Source organism: Artibeus jamaicensis, unplaced genomic scaffold (genome assembly GCF_021234435.1).
Source record: "Artibeus jamaicensis isolate MK-2021 breed Jamaican fruit bat unplaced genomic scaffold, CSHL_Jam_final contig_525, whole genome shotgun sequence".
Lineage (NCBI taxonomy): Eukaryota > Metazoa > Chordata > Mammalia > Chiroptera > Phyllostomidae > Artibeus > Artibeus jamaicensis.
Window position 1 is genome coordinate 901,179 of NW_026521874.1, and position 26,509 is coordinate 927,687.

Consider the following 26,509-nt stretch of genomic DNA (forward strand, 5'->3'; position numbering starts at 1 on the left):
ACGGAGGCATGTGGCTTGCCCACCCATCACTGGTGTGACAATTCCAGGTGCATTAACAGGGGACCCGGCTTCACCAGGCGGTCCAGGTTTGCGGGTTTCCAGCACGCACCTGGGTGGCCCAACCAGGTTGCTCAGAGGTCTGTTACAGGTAATGTGTCCCCACCGCAGGCTGCCGCCCTAACTCCTGGGGTCTTGGCATGTGGTTTTATTTGGAGACAGGGTCTCTGCAGAGGCAGTCAGGCCAAAATGAGGGCATTAATGTGGGACCCAGCCAATGTGACTGGCGTCCTGCCGGAAAGGGGGATGTCTGGGCATAGGGGGGCCGGCACGCACGAAGGCAGAGGTGGGGCTGATCCTCGGGCTGGGGACACTGTGGACGGCCAGCAGACACAGGGGCCAGGGGGGCCCTGGCGTGGCTCTTCCCTTGGAACCCCGCTCCCCCGGCTGCTGTGTGGGCCAGAGCCCTGTCTGCCCACTGAGTCATTGTGTGGGTGGGCGCGGTGACCCAGGCGGGGACCTCCACACCTCCAGGAGCCCCCTGGGTGAGAGTGTTGGGGGTTTCGGACCTGCTGACCAGCCAGAGCTTGTCCCCGTCACCAGTTAGTAACCAGGCAACAGAGTGTTTGCCACCGGCCAACGCCGAGGACAGAGAGCAGCAGGTGCCGGGGCAGCTGTGGCCCTGGGTGTGGGGAGAGTGAGGAGGGAGCGTGCGCGCTGACGGAGCTTAATTTTTAACCTGCGCCCGCGGCACACGCCCGGCCCCCACGACGGTGTGGCTTCTAAAGAGCAGCTCCGTCACCGTGGAGAGAAGGGCTCGCAGGTTTCCTGATTCACACTGAGGGGCCCCGGGCTGTGAGGCAGAGCCGCGGTATGAACCCCATTTCCTCCCCCCGACCTCCAGCTGGAGGCTCGGACTCGCGCTCCACTCCGAACGGGAGGGGGTCTCAGGTGTCTTTGCATCTGAGGGTCTGTTTCCACGGGACTCAGGAGCCAGAGCTCCGGATGGCACGGTCACACGGGACGCCATTGCCACCGTGGCTGTCTGTCTGTCTGTCCGCGGTCTGTGTGGCTGGGCGGGACGTGTGCTCACAAGAGTGGGGAGTTGGCCTGATGCGCTCAGTCCCTGCACCCGGGGGGGGGGGCGGGGGGGCCTCCCTGAGGGCAGCGGGCGCAGATGCAGTCGGGTGAGCGGTTGGGTGAGCAAATGAGTAAACTCCATGAAGACCGCATCCTGAAAAAACACTTCTTCCCAGTTCTGCCGATCTGCTACCACAATTCAAAGGTAGCTTCCTACAAAGTAATTTTTTAAAAAAAGGTAGAAACTTTGTCAACAGGCATGCCAGTGGCACCTGGCCTTTAGATGCAGGCCCAGGTCTCTGCCGGTCGTCTGGGGTGGGGGCTCAGACGCTGTCTGCCCCCTGCTCCGTCGCCCGCCCTCCCCCCACGGCGGGTCTCAGGGGATCACTGCAGAGTCGCGCGTGACCGAAACACCTCTTCCCACCCTCGTTCACGCTCAGCCTCCCAGTGGCTTCCCTGTTGGAATCTTCCCTTCCAGGTCATTTACATGACAAAACTATCAAAAATATTTCCATCTCAACGCTTTTGAGGAAGGCATTTTGCCTGAACTTCTTTTGAAATCCCATCGGCCTCCAGGATGTTTGTCCCATCGTGGTCACGGGTCCCTGGGTGGGGCCCCTTCGTAAAGGGCACAGCTCCCAGAGTCTCCAGTGGGAAAGCAGGGTGGCCTGCCTGTGTGTGAGGCCCGGATGCTGCTGTGTGAGGAGGCAGTGATCGGGCGGCGGTCCCAGACGGGTCAAGGGCCTTCCGGGCATGACCGTGAGCCTCTGGCCTCCCCAGGGCCATGGCCACCCCAGGCAGCTGTCTGCGAATGACACCCGCACCCAGGGTCTGTCCCTGGCCGCCGCCTTTTCCAGCCGAAGCCCAGGCAGCACCAGCGGTGAGCACTGCACGCTGGAGGGGCCGACTCGGGGCCAGGGACGAGGACAGAAAGGGACAGAATGGAAACCTGGCTGGTGACCAGGGTTCGGGGGCTCCCCTGCAGGACTGTGCGTGCATCTGACCACCGGTGCACCATGGTGGGTGATGCCTCGTGTCTCCCGGGAAGATGACGTGGGAGGCGGTGCTTCCACTCAAGAGGGCCGTCCCCCTGGTGTGCACATTGTGTGTGGAGACACAGGCCTGGGTGTGGAAGTGTCGCTCAGATCCCACAAAGACACCCGCAAACACTTGGGCGGTGACGTTCAGCTGTGCGTGGTGCGTCTGAGGAGACCTTCCCACTGGAGGTGCTGTCTCTTCTGAGTGACCCTAACCAGCCCGGTCACCTACGACCCCAGTGCACCTGGACTGCTCAGTGAGGGACGGAAGGGCTGCTGGGGGTCTCCTTGCTGCTGGACCACTGGCAGGGCCGCCCCCTCCGGAAGGGGCATCGGCAGGCCCCTGCGGGGACTTTCCCGGTGCCCGGGTTCTCGGCCGAGTGCACCACCGCAGGCTTTAACTGTGTCTTCACGTAGAAATTGTACGAGTGAGGACCACTTCCAGGGACTTGGCCTCGTGGGTCAGGCTCAGCTGTGTCTGTGTCAAGGAGCTTGAGTCAAAGGTCACGGCCCTTCGAGCCAGCTCTGGTCGCTTTCAGTCATTCCGCGTTCTTGCTGACGTCGCCTGTGTGGGACTGAGGTCTGCACAAGTCTGAACGGGGGAAGGCGCTGCGTGGCGGGGGCTCCACCCACGTGGGTCAGTCTGCAGCTCCCTGCAGGGGGAGGAGGCACTGAAGGACCAGTCTCGGGGTCAGAGGGCGTGCTTGGCATTTGACCCCCAACGCAGGATGAGGGACGTCCCTTTGGAGCTCCGGGGCTGAACCGTCACCGTGGGCCTGGGTTCTGGTGAGACCCAGACCAGAGAGCCCCCTGCTTCCTCGTCTGCAGAACAGGGCCTGCGTGCCCGGGCTGGGCGCCAGGGGGCTCTGGAGGTGAGCATTCCCTGCGGGCGGGAGGGCGACCTCCCCAACCTCTCCGCACACGCCGGTCCCTGGGCGGCCCTGGCGAGGCCCTGGAGCTCAGTGCCGGTCTCATAACGAAACTCAATTAAGGACCAAGCTGAAAGCCAGGCTGGGCAGTAAATTAATTTTTAATCCATGATGCAGCTTGCTTTTCAGCATGATGGATGTGCCACCACCCAGCAACAGCCAGTCTGACATGAAACAGGAGATAACCAGCTGCGCTGGCCGGGGAGCCCGCGTCCTTCCCTTAGCCCGGCCGCCCTCCCCCAACCCCCACGGCCAGTGGGCGGCCTCGGGGCTCCAGGCAGTGGGTGGGCCTGCCCACTTCCCCTGGAGGACAAGAATTCTGGCGCCTCGCACTGACTGCCCAGTCAGAGATGTAAGGACTGCTGGGGTCTCCTTGCCCCTGCATCACAGAGAGCTCGCCCGATGGGAAGCAGGCCGACCGCACCCTCATCCCGACACGCCCATGGGACCAGGGTGTGGTGGCCCTACCGTGGGTGGGGTGAGGTCCTGCAGAAAGCGTCAGGCCTGGCAGGAAGGCAGGGCCCTCCACGGGGACCCCGAGCAGATGCAGTGGCCGAGGGAAGCAGGAAGTGGGGGTGGCGTGCCCGGGATCCGTCTGCAGCAGGTGCCGAACTGGGGGGGTGGGGGAGGCGGCTGAGTTCTAACAGCTCAGTTGACTCCTGGAGCCGGGGTGGGGGCTGAAGCGGGTCACGGGGACGTCTCCCAGGGAGGAGAGTGGGCCCTGGCGAGGTCTGGGACAGGAGGTGTGGCGGGTGGGCTTGTGCCGTCACCAGGACCTCTGTCCTTTGCAGCGGACACTGGGTGGCACAGGATCAGACTCCCAGGAGCTCCTGGGAGGTGACCTGCAGGGTCACAGAACAGGCTGCAGCCGGGCAGGTCAGAGGGTGCCGTGAGGAGCCTGATGGGGCGCGAGTCCCTGGGCCACGGGTGGGGGAGCGCTTTGAGGAAGGGCTGAGGGGCTGCACAGCAAAGCCGTGTTCCACACAGACGCTCTCCGCCCAATCCCTCCTGCCTCTCCTTGTTGGCACTTTCGGACGCTCTCGGGTTGTAAACTTAGAAGCCTGTGGGGCCGGGCGGGAAGGGAGACAGGCCCATCTGGCGAAGTGTGAGGACCGGCGCGTGTACAAGCAGCAGGGCGTGGCCCGGGCCTGCCTTCCCTGCTGACCGCGGGGCACGTCAGGGTGACAGCCGCAGTGGCAGACGCCATGGGTGGGGTCCTGGCCAGGAGAGCAAACAGCGCAGCCTGTCCTGAGTGGAGGGACCCAGAGAGGCCCCCTCGGGGCGGGAGGTGCCGCCCGCCCTTCAGCTCTGCGGGAGCTGGCTGCTGACTCGCCCCTACCCGCCCGGCCACGTTTCTGGGCTTCTTTCCACAGGAAGGTCTTCACCTGCCGACACTGCACCTGCCCGAGGGCAGCGGGACCCGCTGGTTCCTAATCTCTCTCCCGGTGCGACTCGTTTAGGACTCGGCTTCCGTTTACGGCCCGCAGCGCGCACACATGCCTCTTGGCTCCTCCTCAGCCCCGCGGCCCGTGCCAGCTCCGGCTCAGTCTCCATGCCTGCCGCCTTCCCAGCCCAGTGAGACGCAGGTTTACCCACGCCTTGGCTGGAGACAAGGACAGTTGGGCTGCAGTCTCTTTGTGGGGTGACTCCTTTTTGGGGTGGCTCCCTCTGGAGGACGCAGCTCCTGGCCGCTCCTTAGGACCCAGACGCCCGGGGCTGCAGGGGTGGGGGGCAGTGGCTTGGGCTGTGAGGGTCAGGGCCAACCCGCAGGGACCCCAGACACGTGGGTGGGGAAGCTGCAGTTCAGAGCGGCTCTCAAGTCGTGTGGGGCCAGTTCTTGCCCAGGTGAAACTATGCACCTGGGTGGGAAATCGTGGGTTTCCTCCTCTTCCTCCCTCCCTTCCTCCCTCCCTCCCTCCCTCCCTCGCACGGCTGTGGGTGACATGACCTAGCTTACATTCGAAGGGGTTGCTGGGAGCTGAGTCTGCAGAGGGATGGCATCCAGCCCCAGCAACGAGTCCGTCGGTACGTGGGGTGACTTACGCGCAGGCCTGACACCGCTGGCCGCTTACGTGGTGCCATGGAAGGCAGAACGGAATGGCAGTTCCACTCGCGTGGAACTTCCTTCTGCAGGAAGTGCGTTTGCCGGTCCTTCCAAGGGCCTCAGCATCGACCGTGGGCGCTGCCAGCGTGGCCTCAGTTACCAGCCGCCGTTTTCATGTTTTATTCCCTGTGTAGTTCGATGGCCTCGTTCGTCATTGGAGACCACCCCCAGACCTTTTCCTCATGACTTCTGATGCAGAAACCCAGCCTCGTGACATTCAGACCCACATTTGACCTTTTCTCCCACTTTGTACTTGAGCCGGTTCAGTGTCTTTGTGCTCACGCTGCTCACTGGGCTGCGAGATGCCGCCCGGACGCCTGTGGGAGGCGGGCTCAGCCGGGCACAGGGGGCGGCCGGGCGTCTGGCTCTGTGTTGATTCTGGAGAAGGTTGCCTGGTCTGAAGGGCCATGAACAGACGAGAGCTACAGGGTGTGTCCTTCCGTGTCCCCTGCGTCTGAGACTTCTGAGCGGTTTTTGAAAACAAACCCTTCCAGGTTTGCACCAGGACATGGGACAGCAGGTTCTCCCCCGCGGGAAAGGGCTCCCAGCCCCTGGTTTGGTTCTCAGAAAGGGACCTGGGCAGGAAGTCAAAGCTTGTCCGCACGCCATCCGTCACACTGAGCTCCACCGCCGGAGACCTGGGCTTGCACTTGACCAGAAGCACAGTGAGCTATTCCTGCTCAGTGATTTCCCCTGCTTTTCACATTCCCTTTGCTCCAGACAGTGCCCAGGGGAGTTCTGACCAGCCGTGGGCGCAGGCAGTGCCTACAGGAAGAGAGGACACTTGGTTGCCTAGTAACACCCACCATCCCCTTATTCTCGCCAAACGGAGCCCCGGTTTGTTTCAGCTTTCCTCTGCTCTTCCCAGGCGACCCCTGTGCCTTGCGGTCAGCAGACCCACCTGCAGCCAGGGTTGCACTCCTTGGACGTGCTGGCCCTGGGCAGGGTGGGCGAGGAGAGACCTGAGCTGGCCCCTAGGAAAGGTTTCATTTCTCCTGAGCGAGATTCAAGGGGCAGCCACCCTGGCCCCTGTGGCTCAGTTGGTTGGAGGTCATCCGTAGACCAAAAGGTCATGGGCTCCGTTCTCAGGTGAGGCACACAGTGTGTGAGAAGGCGACCAAGCGATGTTTCTCTCTCTCCCCTTCTTTCTAAAAGCGGTGAAAAGGTGTCCTCGGGTGAGCGGCAGCTCCTCCGGCTGGCGCGCTGGACCATCGTGATCGCAGCCTGTGGGGATCTGGTCAGGGGGAGGGGAGAGGTGGGCTCACAGGGTGGGCCCTCGAGCCGCTTTAAATTGGTTTTCTGTTTCCTGTGGACAAATTCCACTCTCTCAAGGAGTCCATAGACTGTTTATTGTGAATGAAGCGCTCTCCGTTCCTCGGAGGGTGGCTTTGAAGTAACTGGATACAGTCCAGCGTGGGGTTAGACACAAATGGCTCATTTGCCGAGTGTTGGGGAGAGGGGGTCCCAGACTCGAGGCAGGTCCATGGACACCACCTTACAGATCAAAGGTTCTGGTGCGTTCGCAGGCTTTGATGGGTCTGCAGTGGTCTTATTAGGTACTTTTCTGCACGTGAAACGTTTTCTACCGTGAGCGTGTGTTGCTGTATGAATCTGAGGAGGTCATGCATAGAAAGTCAGTGTGGATACATTGAAGACACGCCCTGGTCCTGGAGAATGGGAGCCGGCGTCCCCGAGTCTAGCAGGCACAGGGAAGGGGTTGTGGGTGCCTGTGAGGTTGAGAATTAAGATAGGGTGGAGACCTTACCAGTTGCTTCCACCACTTTCCAAAACTTTTCTTAAAAAAAAAAAAAGATCTTATTTGTTTCTAGAGAGAGAAGGAGGGAGGGAGAAAGGGGGAGAGAAGCATCAATGTATTGATTGGTTGCCTCTCACATGCCCCCACCCGGGAACCTGGTCCCCAACCCACACATGTGCCCTGACTGGGAATCAGATCGGCGACCTTTCGATTTGTAGGCCGGTGCTCAGTCCCCTGAGCCACAGCAGCCAGGGCTCAGTACGACTTTGCATGAAGACAGAGAGTTGATGAGCTGTATCCGGCACCCCCACCCCTACCCAGGTCACTGAGCCGCTGTCTCTCTGGATTGCAGAGCTGTGGGACGTCCAGTAGAGACTCACGGCTGCCCAGTGACTGGGACACCCTGTGACGTGGACTTGGACCAGGTGGCGGCGCCATGTCTGGGACGAGGCGGACATGGGCAGAAGGGCGGGGGAAGGACACCACAGACCCAGCGGGGAGCATAGCTCTCTGACGTTTGAACTTGGAGCCATCCTTTGGAATTAAGCCCACAGGCCTGGCCTCGCTGCATGAGCCCTTGGCCCTGCCCTCAGCAGTCACTTTGGTGGTAAAGGACACTTTGTGCAATGGAGGACACTCGAGGGGCAGGACACCGCTTTGCTCGTTCCAGTGGGAAGGGGCTCGTCTGCCGCTGACTGGTGGGCTGGTGCCTCCCTGCCAGGGGACACCAGAGCCCCGGCAGCCCCTGACCTGACACGGGGCCTCCTTTGCACTGGGGGACACTTCCTGTTACAAATCAGTAGCAGAACAAATCCCTTTTCTGTGTAAGAGGCCCAGGCCTGGGGCCGAGAGGGACCCTGCCTTTCCAGTGGCCACGTCTGCACCCAGAGGCTCAGGGAGAAGGCGCCGGGCCCTGACCTGGAAGCCAGGGGAGGGGGCCGGGAAGTCGTTTTTTCCTGGGTCCTTGGTGGTTGGGTCGCTTTTTGGTTGGTGTCGTTGGCAGCGGCTCCAGCTACCAGCCATCTTGAGTCTGTGCGGGGACACGGCTGCCTGGTGGCACGGGAGAGCAGGCTTGGGGGCGGACCACCAGTGTGCGGTGTCGGGCGAGGGGCCACTCTCCGTCCTCGGCTTCCCGCTGACGGACCGAGGATGGCCCAGGGCGCAGGCTGTGTTTCCTGCGCCACCGCGGAGACAGACACAGGCTCAGGCCGGACCCTGCGCCCGGGCTCACGGATGTCATCCCCTGGTGTCCAGTTTCTCCCGCTGGGCAGAGGGCAGGCAGGAGAGAGGACGGCGGCCTTCCCACCCCGGTCCCTCTGCAGTGACCCCACAAGGATGAGGGTCACATTCTCTGTTTCTGGGGGCGAGGACTTCACTGTGTGGATTCACATGGGATGTGGCTGTTTGGCAAAGGTCGGTGCCCTGACGCTCAAAGAGGGCAAGCGACCTCCAAGTCTTGTCCCTGAGGGTCCAGCAGGCATGACTCACACTCGACGGCCTGGTGCACTGGCTCCCTGCACACCCACCTCTACTCTCTCATCCTGCCCCTGTGCAAGCGCGTGCCCTGCCCCTGACCCCCCGGGGGGAGGAGAGGTCAGGGATTTCCTCCCCAGCCTCTCCCGCACCGGGTGCCATGTTTCTGGCAGGCCTGCATCCCCCACGCTCCAGATGCCCGTCCTGTCCGGTCCCTCAGACATAGCAGGTGATGGCCTCCCCTTCCTGGGCTCGGTGCTGGGCTCTGGGGGAGATGTTCATCCCCACCCCCCTACAGTGGTTCTTTCCCAGCTGGAGGGGCCGCCGGTTTTCAGACAGCAGCCTGCGGGGTGCTGCTTCCCAAGGCCAGTGGCTCCTGGGAGACGCGTGCGGGAGGGTGATGCAAGTCGCCGGCATGGAGAGGGGGGTCTCAGGCGGCTGCTAAGACAGCGCCTGCAGTGATTGGCTGTGGGTCCACCTCAGGATGGACAGGCGGGCTGGCCACCCTGCGCCCCTCCCTCAGCCTGTGGATGAGATTCGTGTGCCACCAGGGATTAAACACAAGCAGCAAAAACCCTCTTTTTAAAAACAGAATCCCTCGCAGCTGGAAGCCCAGGTGCACAGGCCTTGAGCCCCAGTCAGTTTCGAACACAAAACTGCCATTCATTTCACTTCCCCCGCCCTTCCCAAGTTCCAGGGGGCAGAGGAGCTCACCTGGGTGCCCGGTGGTTGCCAGGACAACCGCCAACATCCCTGCTAGCGTGGCTTCCTCTTTGTGCCCTGAGCTGGCTGCTGGAGGCGTGTCTCCGAGACTCGAGGAGAGTCGAGAGCCAGACTTTTACGATGGTTGCTCCAAACAGACCAGATGATTGTGAACTTTTGCCAGATGGGGGTGCATCGTTTATGAGAGCTCTACCCCCCTCCTGCCTCCTGTTTACAGGGCTGGCTTTTGCATGAGAAGCTTTTGTGTCTTTGCTGTTTTATATAGAAATCCTTCCAAGGTCAAAGTTATAAAAACAGAAGGAAAAACACCTCCCTCACCTCAGAGGCTGCTGGTTGAATAGCTCACTGCCCCTCCCTGAGATAGGTCCTTTGTTAAATCTTCACACATTTAGAATTTTTGTGTGGGAATGGATACATTTACGCATTATTATTTTCGGTGATACACTCATATCTCTGCCCTCAAAGGAGACCCAGTGGTGTGTGCTCAGAGCTGCCTCTACGAGCCCGGGGTTGATGAAATGCACCGAACTCCCGAGGCGCCGTGTACGTGTTCAGAGTCATTTGTGTCCAGGACAGTGAGCGGCGCGTGCACAGAGCCCCTCCCGCCCCTGTGTTGTCTAACCCCCGCCGTGCTCAGAGCTGAAACGGCCTTTTGGAAGTTTTGTCCTGCCAGCCCTTTATGCTGAATCTGGGCGTTCAGCAGACGTGGCTTCCTGCTTTGCCTCACAGAAGCAGGTGTAACCCAGGCCACCAGCGAGGTGGTGGCTCCGTGCCCAGAGCCCGGGCCGGGCTGCCTGGGGTCCCAGCATGTGGCCTCGGCTGCCCTGGTGCCGAGGGGAGGGAGGCACGGCACTGACTTCACAGGGTCGGCGTGGGCCCGGGACCCGCTCACGTTTATCAAGTGTTCCGAGCAATGCAAGCCTTTGCCCGATAACGGGAGTGGAGATTTAGGGGCTCTGCTCCCAGCGCCCTCGTTTTCCCAGGTCGCGGTCACTCTCACTGAGCCTGAGACCGAGGTTAGTCTGGTGGCTTCAGCCAGACAGCGTCTCACATCCATTTCTGTGACCACAGACGTGAGCATTAGTATTGGTTCATCTTTGCTTCCGGTCAGTGTTTTGGGATCTCAGGAACTCACTGAGGACGCCTGAGGATGGGACGCTGGCAGAGTGACCGGTGGTGTTTTGTGAGCACTTTTGTGGGCCGGGCACCGTTTTCCGAATTAGGTCATGTGCACCCCCAAAGACTGCGGGGCGGGCCACCTGGAGGGAACTGCAGCTCATGGCGGTTGTGTCTGGTCGGTCCCAGGTCCTACCACTGGGAAGGGGTGGCAGGGACCTTGGGGCTCCTGTGTCTGTCCCAGGGTCTCTGTCCTTGTCATCATGTGGGCTCCCTCTTTTTGTCTCCACTGAACTCTCAGGACCAACAGGGTAACAGACTGTCCTCTGTTCCTTCACGTCCGCTGGACGTGTGGGGGTCACTGCCGCCTTTCCTCCCTGGAGATTTTCCTGCGCCCTCGGGAGCGTGGGGTCCTCAGCTCCCACGCACACCAGTGGTCTGAGCGTAGCTTCCCCTCAGCGTCTCCACCTGGGGCAGCGTATGGGAGGGACAGAGGTCCGTTCGGGGCCCAGCATTACCACTTGGTGGCTCCGTGACCTTGGTCAAGTTTTTAACCCTAACCTGCACATTATACATATTAAAATCAGGGTCATAATGATAATACCTGTTTTAAAAGATGGTTGTAAATGTGAAAGAGAAGATGTAGCTAAAGTGTGTTGCAGCTGACACCCAGAGGCGTTCAGTCTGTTAATTATCATAATATTAGTGTGAGTCTGAGTCTGTCAAATGCCTTTGGTGTGGGGGGAATCAATCATATGTTGTCCTTTATTTTTCTCTGTGTTTTCCCCAAATCAGAGGTGACGCTCTGTACCATTTGCTCAGAGGCAGCTGTTGCCACAGGACGGAACGGCCCGGCCGCTGTGGAATCAGCACCTTGGACAGAGCCCGAGGCTGGGTACACACTGTATCCTTTCTCGTCAGTGTCAGTCAGCAGACAGAGCCGAATGGATTCTTTCCCTCACTGATTTGTTTCTGATTTTTATACCAAACTGGCAGAAGCAGGAAGGCGGTCGGTTGTGAGGACATGACCTTTGCTCTCTGAATTCCTCTTGTCGGGACTGATGGTGTCGCCTGGGCCTTGCCAGGGCTTTCCCGAGGTCGCGTCTGAGCAGAGCACTGGTTTGGCAAAGAGCACTGTTGTCGCTGGGCCGGCCGTCATTGTCATCGCCGTTATCACTTCCCATTCCGTTTTAGATACCAGCCTTGTCCCAACTCACTGCCGTTGTAAAGTGTGTCTCGGAAAACACTGTACTCTGCTAATTCCACTTCATGGATGTATTCGCTTATCGGGTCACTGGGGAGGAAGAGATACTTGGTGTCAAAGGTAGCTCGGCTCACGTGACTGCTCTGTCGAGGAAGAAAGTTTTCTGTGGAGCCTGTGCACACTGCCCACCCTCACCTCCCTGACCCACCGGGATCACTCCAGAGACTGTGGGCTTCCTGAGTCGCCCCCCGAAACACACAATCAGTGTGTTATTCTCTCACTTCTTAAAAGCTCTCTCATTGATTTTTCTGTCCCTGCCCTGCCTCAGCCTTGTGCCGGTGGCCACTCCGCACCGAAGCAGTGATTAGCACCGCAGCCCCCGCCCGTCTGACCGGTGCCGTGGAGTTGACATGAGCATCTGTGTGCAGACGGGTCCTGGGAGGCTCAGTCTTTACCTTAACGAAGCTCTGATGGGCGAGTTTTCCTGCGCATGTGAGCAGCTCACAAACTCCGTGCACACAGGCGACGTTAGCTCAGTGGGCAGAACGCCCCTCTGTGACCTCCCGGTACGAACTCTGCCGCCTGTCATTCCCCTTCCGGTTCCCATCCTCACCCTGGACTGCCCTGCGGCACGAACACCGTTATCACGTGCACCCCTGAAGGCTTTGGGGAGCAGGCGGGAGATGGTTTATAGATCGTTATGTGTTGTATATGATAAGCAGGCTACGGCCAGTCACATTTTACGCAGAAATTTAGCTCTAAAGTTGGCAGAAAAAGTGACCCTTGATGACCCTTCGGCAGGAGCAGCTTGGAGAGGCTCCGTAACTTCAGGACCAGGGACAGGGTGCTCCAGGGTTTTCGGGTTTGTTTTCAGCTCCCCCCAGGCCCCCCCAACACTGTGATCCCCTCTCGTTCCCCCCTCTCCTCCACTCACTCCACCCACCCCTGCCTTCACGCTGCAGCCACTCACGGAGCCCCTTCAGGAAGAGATACTACCCGGCACGTCACCAGGTCGACTCAGACACTTTTCATCACCTGCTGTTACAGTGGGACGATCGCATCACCCTCGTGCCGGTGGTTATAGTGGCCTCTCACACCACGGCGACAGACTCTGGGCTGTGTGTGCGCCTGGTGCGGTTATGCGTTTACAATTCACAGTGTGAGTACGTGGGCCAGGGCTGAAAGTGGTCTATAAAGTTTTTACAGCGTTTGTAAACCACGAAGCCGAAGTGAATGAATGGGCGGGAGGGAAAGCAGGGGAGGCGGGAAGACCAGCGCGGCGACTTGCTGCGGTCTGACGGGTCGGACGGCGCTTCGCTGCGGTCAGTCCTCTGCAGTGAGGATGGTGACGCTGACGGTCGGCTGGAAGTGGCCTCGGGGTTCCTGCGACCAGGTCACTCAGGTACCTGCAGACTCTGCTCCTTTAGCACCTGTGGTGTCCCTCGGCTCCCGTTCTGCGCGAGGCGCCGTGCACGCCGGCCTGGCTGCTTCCCGTGATCTCAGAACCAATGGGATGGCCCAGCCAACATTTCTGTCATTGTGGCACCACTGCCACACCCCGGGTGGCCGTCTGCCACACCCACAGGACAGGGGTGGGCGTTCTCCCCCGTGTCCAGGGTGCCCAGGGAGCCCAGCTGGCCTCACACATGTCGGGGATTTTTGTGGGCAAAGAACCGAGCTCACGTATCAGGGAAGAACGCGTTCCTTTTCCTGTGGGAGTCTCCCCCTGGGAAAGGGGCATCTTCCCGCTGCAAGGTGGGTCTGATTAGCGCTCCCGACAGGGCAGGGGCTGCCCTCAGAGGACCCAGGGCCCTCCGTGAGCTGCCCTGGGGAAACCCTGCAGAAGCCGCCCTGACTTCCTTAGCAGAATCCCATCGGCTGGCGGCTCACGTGACGGGAGCTTCTCTCTCCCACTCCTGGGGGCTGGACCTAGTGCTGCGACCCCATCCCTGGGGATGGGACACCCTGTGCCCCTCCCCAACCGGGGGCCTTTTCAGGGTTAAATAGCACGTGTGGACGACGGAGCGAGAGGCTTGTCTCTGGCGGGCAAACCACAGGGTCTGCCTAGGCTCCCATGGGCATCCCTCTCTCTCCTGGGCTCCTTTCGGCAGCTGCTTGTGGTCTGGAAGTGTGGGGTGGGGGCTGTCTGTCCGGAGGACCGTTCTGGCTTCAGCAGCTCTCCTGTGACCGGCCCCTTGCAGTGGGGTTGGCACCGAGTGACGCTGTGCTTCCGATTCGGGCAAACTGCGCTGGAAGGAAACCGGGACGTTTCTCTGGCTTCTCATGGTGGCACCTCGGACCCGAGTTTCCTGGACCGGGTGGAGATCAATCTTGGGAAGATTGACTCATCAGCTTCAGCAGCTGGCCTGGAATCAGTGGGAGGGACTGTAAACGAAGCAGGGGAATGTGACGCTTCTGCAGCCACCAGCAGCTGGGGGCAGAGTTAGCCTCGTTCTTCTTCCCGATGCTGCTCCCTCCCCAGCCACGCTTCTCGGCGAGAGGCCAGGAGAGGTCACGGCAGGAGCCAGGCGGCCGGCCGGCAGCAGGAGCTGGCAGCTGTGGGCAGATAGTGGCGCCTTTGGTAGGGAGGGACCACACCGTGAGCCTCGGTCACATGCAGGGACGTGGGCCTGGGCCCCAGGAGGACCGTCCTGTCTGACAGGCTCTGCCCCTGGTCGAGTTGTCCCAGACCCCAGAAGCTCACCCAGGGCTGCGATGCCACAGCTGGCCCTTTGCTTTCCCTGACAAAGACAAGGATGCCTGTGTGACTAGAGGAACGTCTCAGAGGCAGGGAGGTGACTGTCACATCCAAAAGCACTTTCCTGCAGGTGGGGGAGTTGTTGCCCCCCCCCACACACACAGGAGAGGAGAGTGCACCTGGCTTCCTTGTGTATCATCCCCGGAAACGCAGTGGGCGCAAAGGCTGCAGGAGCTCCGGGTGCTGTGGCCGCGGGCGGGGAGGGCTGAGTGGGACCTGGGACGGGTCTGAGAAGAGCCGGGGGTCCGAGGGGGGGACTTGCTCCTGCGGGAGGAGCCTGAGCCCCGAGACTCCTGCCCCTTCCCTCTGCAAGTGTGAATGGAGCATGAGGCCAGGGCGCTCGCCGGACCACTCGGGACACGGTTGCCCACGCAGGATGAGGACAGAGAACATGCTTCAGCGTCGGGCAAACAAGGAGACGGAGGCGGTTGCCGGTCATCATCCCCTTGGGCCACGCGTGGCACCCAGAGCCTCTGTCTTGTCCCTTTCGCATGGAAGTTCCTCCTTTGTCTCTGTTGGGGAGGACCCCTGCTCCCTGCTGATGTCATCTTCAGGTCGCTTTGCCACTTTCCTTGGGAGGGAATCCTCCTGGTTGCCCATTTCGTTGTCTCTCTTTAGTAGGTTGAGCTTTCTTCATGTTTTTTTTGAATTTCTGTTCTCGGACCCGTCCTAGTGGGAAGTGTTAACCCCACTCTGTCCTGCTGGGCTCACCCCGTCTTACCTCTTTGAAGTTACTGTCCCGCAGCCCGGCACCCCTGGTGTGGAATCGGGGCTTGTCCCGCTGGCCCTGAGCCCTTGTCCCAGGTGGGTGTGTCGTATACAGGCTGGAGGTCTGCGCAGCGTCACCTCCTGTGTTCTGCTTTCTCTGGGGGCCGGGGGTCGATCTCAGGTCTCCGCCTCGGCAGGCCGTGAGCTTTGCTTGGGTCCTGGCCTCGGGGGAGCTCGCCGAGTCCCACCCGTCCTGCCTTCTCTGCCTGTGTCTGGACTCGGAGTCTGAGTCCTCTCGCACTTCCGTCTCGTTTTTGCGCAGGACAAACCTCTAGAACATTCCTCCCGTGCTTTTCGAGGCTGTTCGCCAGGAGCACCGTGGGGCGCGGGCAGGTGAAACTTGAGGGACTCCAGTCGGCGAGCACCCCTTTGGGGCACAGAAGTTCAGTGCGGGTGGGCACGTCACGTTGAGTGACGCGTGTCTGCTGGGCTCCCCGCCACATGCTTGTCCTGTGTCGTTCTACTTACAGCGTCACCGTGAGGGCCACGGCTGCCCTTTGTAGAGCAGGAGGCCCGGGTCTGGGTTCCGGTCAGGCTCTCGCCTGCCACGCCGCACCACGCCGCCGTGCGCTGGGGGGTCACTCACGGTGCCCTCTCCTTTGTCCTAGGAGGATGAGCAGAAGGACGCCGCCCAGGGAGCGGCTCGCCTGAGACCGCAGCATGCAGGCCTGCCCTCCGGGGCCCAGCAGCTGGACCAGGTAACTCACACTCGCGCCAGGCCACCAGGAGACGGGGCGGCCGGGAGGGAGACGGGCCCTGCGGTCCAGCGATTGGGCTTCTGGGTGGGCACATCCATGTTCATAGCAACACCGTCCCCATAGCTGGACTGTGGAGGCAGCCCAAGTGCCCACCGACGGGCGAAGGACAAACACAGTGAGGTCCGCCCACACCGTGGAAGGGGATGGGACGCCTGCTGCCCAGGGATGAGCCCTGAGGACATGTGATCAGTGACGTCAGCCAGACCCACAGGGAGGAGCGGTGCCCGAGCCCACTGACACGGGACCCTGACACAGCCGTCGTGGGGACAGAGAGCAGACGGTGGGAGCTGGGGCTGCGGCTCAGGGTTTAACGGGGACAGTTTCCGCTGGGACGACGGAAACCTCTGGGGACGATGGTGACAGGTGCATGACAGTGTGAACGTGCTGTGCCACGGAGCTGTGCGCCCACACGTGGGTGGGGTGGTGAATTCTGTGGTGGGCGTGTTTTGCTGCACCTCAGTGAGCTCTGGGTGCATCCTAACTCTCCTCTGGTGCCCTCCCCACAGCCCTGCAGCCCCCGCTCCCTCTGTCCCCTGTCCTTTCCACACCTGCTCTGGGGACAGCCCCACCTGACGCGGATGCACTCATGAGTGCTGTGCGTGCACAACACAGCTGGTGACTTTCTCAGCCCCGTGGCATTTTCCTTTCAACGAGAGCCAAGGGCGGAACGGTGGTGGCGATTCCAGCAGCGGGTGTGGGAGCTGAGTGCGGGGAGGGTCTCTGTCTGGGACCGCTCCTCGTGCGCTTCTGTCTGCTGGGGGTGTGGCCCCACCAGGGAGTGGTGGTCCGACCCGAACATGTGGGAGCTTTCCTTTTCCTTTTTGGGGCAGCAGTTTATGTGGCTTAGTGACAGCATCTTGCCGTCCTTTTTCTACTCTGAGACCTCCTTCAGCAGCAGAGTCTCCTGGCTCAGTTCCCAGGAGAGCATCCCAGAATAGGCACCTCTGTGACAGGGACACGGGTCTGCTCTCTGTCACCGAAAAAGACCTGTGTGGGGCTCTGGCAGGAGCCAGCCAGGGCAGGACGGGCCCCTGGGCAGAGGAGCACGGCCCTGGGAGCTGGTGCTGAGGCCACTGTGTGTATGGGCGTCAGTCCTGTTCCAGGCAGCTCGGCTGCCACCCCTCAGACAGGAAGCCCTTCTCTGGGCTTATCAGCTGCACGGAGCAGGGGCTCAAGGTCAGCGATGGGCAGTACCAGGGTCATGACTGTTCTTGTGTGACCACGTGACCAGAGCCCAGGGCAGAGGCAGCTGCTGGAGCCAGGCTGCACAGCCCGGGGTCAGGGTGGAAGTGGGGTGGGTGTGTGTCGGAAAGAAGTAGCAGATGCCAAGGTCCAGGGGTGGGACTGAGTGTGGCTTGTTGAAGGGACAGAAGGGAGTCCAGGGTGGTCCGAGCATGGTGGGTGGTGGCCACGGGGCAGCGGGTTGCAGCAGAGAGGTTTGTGGGGCTGGGTGCTGTGGAACCCTGCAGGCCACGCTGGGAGTTTAGAGTGTTTCTGGTTTCCGTGGACGCCGCAGGAGGCTTCAGTCGGGAAGCCGCCCGCTCTGGCTGTGTCTCAGGAAGCTCACACCTGCCACTCTGGGACCTGGACATGGGCTGTCGGACCTTGTGCCCACGCCCCACCCCTTGACCCGCAGTCACGAGGTGCAAGGGCTGCCCGCCAGCCTGTGCCCGAGGTGCCAAGGCCTGCACACGCATGCCTCCTCTTCAGCGAGGCCATGGCACTGCCGTCCGGAGCTCGAGGTTGCGTGCCCAAGCTCCTGTCGCCGTGCAAGTGGCATCGACAGATGCACTCTTGCCAGGCAGGCCTTTCTGTGACCTCTCGGGAGCAGCTCCCCGTGACCCTGTTCCCCTCAGGAACCCCGGTGGGCGCCTCCTCTCCACTGCTGCCACCACAGAGATCGCTGGGCCAAGTGACCACTCTGCACACAAAGGGCTGGAGGCAGAGAGGACCCGGGTGGCTGAAAAGCGTGACTTTGTGACAGTCTGTTCTTGAAGCGGGGCTCCTGGGGAGGAGGGGAAGGGATGGGCTGACATGCGGAACGGTGGAAGGACTTGCGGAGCAGACCGGGAGACTTCTCACAGGGGCATGCCCTGCTCTGTTCCTAAGAAGCCACGGGAGAGGCCTCACGCCAGCACGCTGCCCAGGCAGCTCCTGGGAAATGTGTCCCTGGGGCCCGTGTCTGAAGATGGGCAAGGGTCCCGAGTTGTCACAGCAGCGGTCACCCTCATCCACATGCAGCCTTGTTGCCATTGTTGCCCCCTTTTAGGGTGAAAGTTTTAGACAGAAAAAATGGCGTCTGGGACAACTTGGGTAACACTATTGTATTCTTAGGACTTTCAGTTCAAAGGGGCAGAACATAGTTCAAATCAGTGTAAGCAAGCAAAGGGAATCCTCTTGCCCATTTGCCCAGAAAGGGAAACATTAGCTTCAGGCATAGCTTGATCCAGGTGCTGAAAGAATATTATCAGGATCCTGCTTCTTTGCATCTCCTGGTACTACATCAATTTTGTTGGCTCTGTTCTCAGATGGATCGTCCCCTTGTGATGGTAAATGGCACTTCAGCTGCAGCCTTTGTCTTCAACTTTTTGAATCTACTGGGCAAAAGAGACAGTATGTCGCAGGCTCCAAGTGCAGCACACTACTCTGTGCATTCAACTGGGTCACGTGCTCCTCTGCAACAAATCACTAGCCTGAGGGTTGGAATAACACTGATTGGCCAGGCTGGGGCACGCCCCCCCAGTCCTGAGCCAATCACTGTGGTGGTGGGCGGGGGAAAAGGGAGGCAGTGTGCGGATTGCCTGGCCCTTGGTATTCACCCCAGCAGGAGTGGACCCAGCACAAAGGCCAGGACAGGGAAGCCAGAGGGGAGATTCTACAGAACGAAATTAAAGAGGAAGCACCTGCTGGTGGAGACAAATGCCCACAGCTCTTACCGAGTTGTAAACAGCCTCCTTCTCTCCCCATTGCTGCCTGTAGGTGAAAGCGGAGTATGCCCGGCTTAGCCACACGCTCGCCATCGTGACCCGAGAACGCGATTTGGCCGTGAAGGAGAAGTGCCAGCTCCGAGCCAAGCTGGAGAACCTAGAACAGGTCCTAAAGGTAGGCGCCAGGCCCCGGTCCCCTCAGGGTCCGCGGGAGGGAGGTCCTCAGTGGGAAGGGGCTGAGACTCTTCTTTGTCATCAAAGAACAGGGCTCTTGGTGCTGTTTTTATGCTAGAAACTCTGATCAATGACAAAATCCAAGTGTTTCTGGAAGCGATCCCGAAAAGCCAGCCACGCACTCCCGTTTCTTGGGAGGCTGGCCACGGCTGAGCGGGAGATGGTAGGCAGCCGTCCTGAACGCAAGCGGGCGGGCAGCCGTAAGTGGGGACTAGTTGGAGGCATCTGCGCTGGTTTCTCAGACCTCGTAAATGTAATGACCTTTGTCACAAAGTCAGAAAACTGCTTCAGCAGGGCACCGGGGCTGGGAGGCTTCTCATGCATTTCTGGGGGGCTGGGGTTGCTTTCAGTATTTAGTGGGCGGGGTCACCCGCTGCCGATGCCACTGAGTCGAGCTGAATGAGTTCCTCCTCGGCTTTTTTATTTTGGGGGCGTGTGTTCCGTCTCACTGCATGCTCATTGTGGGAACAGGCGTGGACTCCGCAGGCACGACAGAGTGGCTGTGTTGGGTCATGTACCCCAGCTCCTCCATCACTGGGACTCTGGGCATCTCCCGGGCAGGGAGCAGGCCCCCACCCCCCACCCCGTGGCAGCAGTGGGCTCCATCCACAACCTTCAGGGAACGTGCTGGGCTCTGAGGGGAAGCAGAGGGGTCAGTGGGAGGTGGGGGCTGGGTGAGCGGGAGAGGTGGTGACTGCTAAGGGGCACGGGCTTCTTTTGGGGGAGATGAAATGTTCTGGACTCCGTGTGAGGGTCACACAGCCTTGTGAGTGGACAGCAGGCACTGAATCCTATGGTTTCAGAGGGCGAGTTCTATGGTAAGTGAATCACATCTCAATTTAAGAGTAAAGATGCCCTGTTCTCTTGCTGCTGGGCCCAAACGTCCGGGCTTGGCCCACCCACAGGGCTGCAGGCCAGTCTCTCCTCCGGTTTGGAGTGGGCGAAGGGCCTGATATTCTGACTGGCACGGGGGTGCCCACTGCCCTCCCACCCAAAACAAACCTGACCTCAGGTTTTCCCCTCAGCACCAGGCCCCTGCACACGCGGAGACACCCCAGGCTCACACGCGGGTTCTGTCCCTCCCGCTCCGTGCACAGCCCTCTCCTTGGCCGCCTCCTCCCTGTCTAGGGGTGGACATGCGGGGGGTGTCACATGCCCTCGGGGGACAGGCGGAGGAGGAGATGGCGTGGGAGCTGGAGGTGAGCACAAGGACTGTGGGACAGGGACTTCCCGGGTCCAGGTAGCTGCGCTGTGGTCTGGGGGTGGGGAACGGGGCCGATGCACAGAGACCCATGAGGACTCGGCCAGGGTGGCACCGTCCCGTGTCACATTCCGTGAGTTTGATGGACTCGGGAGCTGGGCACTCACTCCCCAAGCACATGGCCACGGGCACAACTGGGGGCTGAGGGCCGATTCTGGTCTTTGCTTGTGAAGCATCGCACCTGTGGCCATGTGGGCGAAACGTGAGGGGCAGGAGTGGCCCAGGGCCCAGGTCAGGAGCAGTGTTCTAGAATGCGCTGGGTGGCTTGCACCAGCGTGGGCGTGGCGGGGCCGGGGGAGGGAGAGGTGTTGGGTTCTGGGTGTATTTTCAAGGCAGAATCAACAGGATTGGCGGACGGACTGGGCGGGGCTCGGTGGGCGGTGGCTTTAGGGCCACACTGGGGGTGCATGTATGAGTTTTGGGGTGAGTAACGGTGCCATTTGCCATGACGGGGACACTCAGGTGGGCAGTTGGGGGCCAGGGATTGCCTGGTGACTGAGTGTGCTGTAACCGAGGGACCCCGGTTCCCTCTCTGGGGACCCCCCTGCTCATCATTGGGGAGGGGGCCCAAACCACTGCAGGGGGCAGGGGACATGGGGGCTCGGAGCAGAGACCCTGCACGGGTGAGTGTGGTGCTCGGAGGTGGTCACTGCACGCTGACTGTGAACACTCGCTGGTCACAGCTGAGTAAATTGTGCCGCCTCACACCTGACTCGCCTTGGAGTCCGTGGAGTGACGGGGGCAGAGGGGCTGTGACGCGCTCTAGTCAGAGCGCTCACTGTGCGCCAGTGGGCGTCGCCGCCGCCCCGGAGTGAGCGGCGTGCACTCGGCATCCGTCTGGACTGGTGATTAGCCCCCCGGTCATGTTCCTGCAGTGGCTTCTTTGTCACCAAGTATCATGGGTGTGATGCTTATCTTCAGGCTGACAGTTCAATTCAGCGAAAGGCGGCTTCTCCCTGAGGGTCTGTGGTCGGCTCTGTGAACCGAGAGCCCGCTGACGCATGGCTCCCTCCAGGGGCCGTGTGTTGGGGCCGCCAAGCGGCTCTGCACTCAGGCAGCCAGGGCGTGAGGCCGTCCCTGCCGACGCTCCGAGGGGGCCCGGTTCCCAGACACTGGGACCTTCCAAAGCCTGCTGTGACTGTCGGGGAGCCCGGCTGAACCCACACCCAAGGACCCACTCCTGCACTTTGCAAACATTTACAAATGAGCATCTAACAGGGGCCAAGCCCTTTCTACAAGCTGGAAAGGAGTGACAGAACCCACGTCCCTGATTCTGCCAGAGCTAATGACACGTTCATGAGCACACCTGGGGGTGACAGTGGGGGACAGGTGTGATTCCACCAGCGTGCTCTGTCATTGTCACTGGTTGGTGAAGAACTCATGGACAGGGGACACTGGGTGGAGACCAGGGTGGAGGGAAGGAGGTAGCCATGAAGAAATCCAGGGAACGAGTGTCCCAGCAAGTGGGCAGCAAGTTCAAAGGCCTCGGACAGAGGGGTGGCCGCCTGCTGCATCTGAGCGGCAGTGGGGGGCCAGAGCTGCAGGAGAGAAAGGAGACCCAGAGGAGCCCAGCTGGCTCAGGTCGAGGCTTACCCCCCCTCACTGCACTGCCTGGCCTCTCAGCCCTTCTCAGGGCTCCGTGGGCCCCAGGGCCTTTGCACCCGCTGGGTCTGGATTGCTTTGTCCTGGCTGCCCTCCAGGAGGCTGTGGGTGCCACGTGGGCAGGTTCCAGGTCTGTTCCTTGCCACTCTGTCCCCAGTGCCCAGGCTGGCATAGAGAGACTATGTGATAAATGTTTGTGGGCTGCAAGGGTGAGTGACAGACATGGGAGGCCACGTGTGCCAGGTAAAACTAGCCCTTCCGAGCTCCGTGCTCATGATGGCCTCAGCTTCGAAAAGGTGGCTGCCCGCCCCCGCACCTGCTCAGTGAGCTCTGCCTGGCCTGCTGCCCTGGTTGATCGGGCCTGACTTCCCTACCACCGAGTGCCACCTGGAGAGAGACTTGGTCTCTTCTGGTGCCGAGGACCAAATCAGGCATGGAGTGACGTGGAGCGAGTGAGGGAGAGGCTGAGTTGTTGCTGGGTGGCCTGTCACTGTGGGCGCAGCCGCCATCATGGACAGAGACCACGCCGCAGGGGGCCTGCAGTCCAGGGGCTTCTGTGAGCACTCGGCTGCGATCACGTGTGTCCTCTGTCTGGCAGAGACGGAGGGTCTCCAAGAGGACGGGACGTGGGAGGGTTCGGGATTCAGCGTCTGCAGGGTGTGGGCTGGTGGCCGTCCGGTGAGGACGCCTGACACTGAGCTCTGCTCAGCTCTCAGCAGGCACTGGGGTCACCTGGCAGTAAACTGGAGCAAACTTTTTCTCCAGCTTCTCAGACTCAGGAGCAAAACAGCCCAACTGCTTCTCACGTGGGCTTCCTGTTGCCTGGTGCTCAGGGCTGTCTGCGTCCGGGAACCCTGCGTGGCCCGAGGCACAGTGTGCAGGCCTCCGCCACCCTGGACGGCCCAGGGGCGGCCTGTCTGTCTCCCGCTCAGGCCCCGTAGGGCGGCCCTGCTTGTCGGGGGGACAGAGATGCCTGTCTTTCTCTGAGGCCAGGGCTCACTCCTCGTGCTGAACCTGAGTGCTCAGCAGCCAGACTCTTCACAGAGGTCTGGGCTGGTCTGGGGCACCCATGGAGCGGGGGTGTGTGGCTGAGAGAGACTTGGGCCCTGGCAGCTGCCCTCCAGCCCACCAGCCCGCCAGCAGTCCCCAGAGAAGTGCTGGACACCTGTGGGCAGGTGGACACTGCCCCCAGATTCGAGTGCGCCCAGGACTGCGACTGTGGCCTGATTTGGAAGTGAGCTCCTGAGGACACACTGGTTCCCTCCCATCCCTGTTGGCTGCTGAGAAGCTCAAACCGTCATGTGTCTGGACTCTCCAGTGAGACCAGCAGCGACAGATTTGAAGACAGAGGTTTGTTTGATTTAACAGCTCTCAACTTGGTGAGGACCACTCTGTCCGACTGTGGCGGCGCCGCCGGAGCAGGTGTACAGCCGGACCCTCGGCAGCCGCCCCTCCAGCTGCCCACCTGCACGCCTCAGCCTGCGGCATGAGGTCCAGAAACCCGACCCAGGGACACAAAAACGCTTCTGACTGGTTAAATTTGACACTTTCTGTTTTGACTCCAAGAAAAAGGAAAAAGTACTCAGAGCAAAATTTTGTTGTCGTGATGAACCCATCAGTCAGTGATGTAGATAATCCGGGCTTCTCTCCCGGTGACAGACGGGCTAATTGTCTGGGATTAGTAAGCACCTCCCACAGGGACCATTAATCTGCCTGTGGCTGTGGCCCCTCCTCTGCGCCTGCTGGCACCCCAGGCCCTGCCTGGACACTCAGCCCCCGCCCGCCCTCCAGCCCGCCTGCGGCCATCCTCACTGCGAACTAACGTTCTGAGGTTATCTTCTGTGTTGTAAGACTCACACTCGAGCAAAGGCTCCAGAAGGCTCCATTTAGGGCTCAGCCCAGGGCCCGGTCTCCAGCAGACCCCGTGGTGGGCCGCTGAGTCCTCGATGGACCCAGACAGCTGACCGTGCCATTGACCTTCAGGCACCAGCGAAGGACAGGAGGTGCCTGGCTGCCCTGGGAGCTCGGTCCATCCGCAGTCCATGGGGAGTCTCTGTCGGGCGCTGAAGCTTACCGGCTGGGACCGTGCGGCATAGCGCTGTCTCTCCGACCTCGCTGCGGAGTGGGCCGCTGTCCCGTGCCCAGGGCAGCCGAGCCCCTGCTCTCAGCCTGCGCCCCGAGCGGCCCCTGGACAGGTGGAGCTGTGAGCGTCACACGGGGGCTCCCTCGATCATCTGGGAAACAGGGGTGCATCTCAGCTTTGAAAGCTCCCAGGGCTGTTTGTCGTGAAAACTCTCGTGAACGAGTCTGACGTCCACGAGGGACAGGCGGTCACGGGGCAGGGAGCCCTGACGAATTCAAACGCCTGCTTTTCTGGTTGGGACCCGGGGCGCTGTGAGCGCTGGGTGTGCGCACCAGGCGTCACGCGGACGCCCGCACAGGGGCGCTTCCCTGTCTGTGCTGTGCGCAGCGCCCCCTGGTGTGGCGTGCAGGGTGTCGGCGGCGAGCCCTGGCCGTGGGTGGTGGAGCGTCGTCCCGCTGCGCCCAGGCGGCGGGTGGGGTCCCGGGCAGGGTACAGGCGGCCGTGAGTACGCAGGAACTGGAAGAGCATCCCTGGCAGCTCCTGAGAAGGGAATGGCTTTTCCCCTAATGTCTCTGCCCAGGAGGGGCTGCGTCTGCGCTGAGGGGCTGACTCAGTTGCTCTGTGTCCCTTCACTCCTGTCACGTCTGAGCTCCCCCGGGAAGTGGCCCTGTGACATTTGCAGGCTACTTCGGTGCTGGCGCTGATGTCGACATCCCACTATAAAAAGCACGGCTTTAAAAAGCAGCCTCCCCGGGCGGCGCCAAGTGGGCAGGCTCCGCAGGGCTGTGGTCCTTGGGGCTGCTCAGATGTGAAGTGTCCCCGTGGGGCCCAGCGTGTGCCCTCGCAGTGGGGAGACGCTTGTAGACGGACGTGGAAGGCGCATAGTAGGAATCTGGGGGGAGTTCGGGTGGGCTGAAAGGCAGAGGTTTCCAGATGCTCTGGGAGAACGGGAATTGCAAAGGCTCGTGGCAGGCGTGAGTGACACGCAGATTGCCTCCCAGGAGAAGTGCAGCATTTGGGGAACAGCCGGAGAGGAACCTGGGCAAACGTGGGGCTCCCGAACACGATCCGAGAATGTTCTATGAAGCAGGGACCCTCGTGTCAAGTGCCCTGAGAGAGGGGGCCCCCGGGCAGAGAAGTGGCTGCTGGCTTGGGCCCCAGGGAGCTGGTTTCGGCTGGGCGGTGGGAGGGATGGGCCCGAAGACACCAGCACGGTGGCTGTGGACGTGAGGGTGCAGAGACGGCCACAAGGAAGCCCTGTGGGCGCCACAGCTGTGAAGGGGCAGTCGGGGTCCGAGTCCCCAGCTCTCGCCCCCACTGGCACCGGCACTGCCGTTGACCTCACACACCATGTTCACAGAGGGCACACATTTTCACAGCTTCCTGCTTTTCTGAGAACGACACGTCGATGCCGTTCCCACCCCGGCCATCTCCCTCCCTCTCCTGAGCCTAAGAAAGAGACCGGCAAGAGTGTCTGTTGCCTTTCGTCCTGCTGTGCCCCATGGCCGGCACAGCCCACCCGGACTGATTTCTGCGTCCGTCACACGTGACGTTTCCAACGGACCCTTGTGGGGAAGACGGTGCCCCCTTCCACCGACGACTCCCTTCCTGGAGCTAAATGAGGAGGACAGGCCAGTCTTCCAGGAGGACGACCGGGGCGGCGCATCATCAGACAGCTGTGCGGCCGTGGGTCCGGATGAGGCTGGCCTGGCCGGGTCCTGCGCCACGGTGAAGGGGCCGTGGAGGGTGGACACAGGCCAGGGGAGGCCGTGGGGAGGCGGAGGGGAGGCGTGCACGGCCCCTGAGGCCCGACACACTGGGGTGGCTTCTGGGCGCAGCTGTGTGGCCTGTGGGGCCCCAGGCAGGTCGCTCGTCCCTGCAGCTGCTCTGGCCGGTGAGCACGGCACCCGCTCAGTGGCGGCCAGGCTGCGTGTGGGCCTGGACTGTGCCTGCCCGGTCGTCACCACCGCGCCGGCACCGCCGTCCTCTTCACTCGAGGTCCTGCTGGTGGAGCCCAGTCACTGACCATGCCGCGCCCCTCGGGTGTAACGGAGGAGCAGCCTCCCGTGGCTCTGAACTGCACGGCTGCACGTCACGTGGCTCCGTGCCACGCGGCTGTGTGACGGGACTCTGTTATGTGACTGTTATGTGACTCTGACATGACTGTGTTGCGACGGCTGTGTGACTCCGTTACGTGGCACTGTCACGTGACTGTTACAGGACTGTGCTATGTCATCGTGCACACGGTTAGTAGGAAGGGGTTTTCTTACATTCAGAGTGAAAGGGTAACACAGGACTGATATGTGACAGGTGTTATTCTAATTCATGTAATATTCAGCACACCTCTAGAAGCAGCTGTTAATCAATAATTCACATTAGCTCTCTCATTAATTGTTCATGAAACATAGGTTGAACTGTACCCGGCCACAAAGGACAGGGCACAGCCAGGGAGCCACCCCCTTGGCTCTGAAAGCAGACCTGGCCGAGGGGCCTCTGGGCCTGTAGCGGCTGAGCGCTCAGTCCCGCGGAGCAGGCTGACGGCCGAGCTGAGCCTCTGGCTCTATCCAGGGCCTCAGGTTTGGATTCGGCAGCCGCTACCAGCCTCGGGACCAGCAGGGAGGCTCCTCGGTGCTTGGCCCCCCTCTGTGGAGCGGCGCTGGTAGCGGCACCCATGCCCCGTGATCAGAGTGAGATGAGAA

At 61.1% G+C, this 26,509-nt stretch overlaps 1 protein-coding gene across 3 annotated transcripts in view; it reads left to right on the plus strand.

Annotated features, from left to right (window-relative positions):
- The window catches only part of RIMBP2 (RIMS binding protein 2), a 96,712-nt gene that overhangs the window by 31,069 nt on the left and 39,134 nt on the right, over nt 1-26,509 (plus strand). For all 3 annotated transcript variants that reach the window (XM_037161059.2, XM_037161057.2, XM_053669923.1), the window contains exons 2-3: nt 15,554-15,643; nt 18,683-18,805. The gene's annotated coding sequence lies outside the window, so the exon portion shown is untranslated. The remainder of the gene's footprint in view (nt 1-15,553; nt 15,644-18,682; nt 18,806-26,509) is intronic.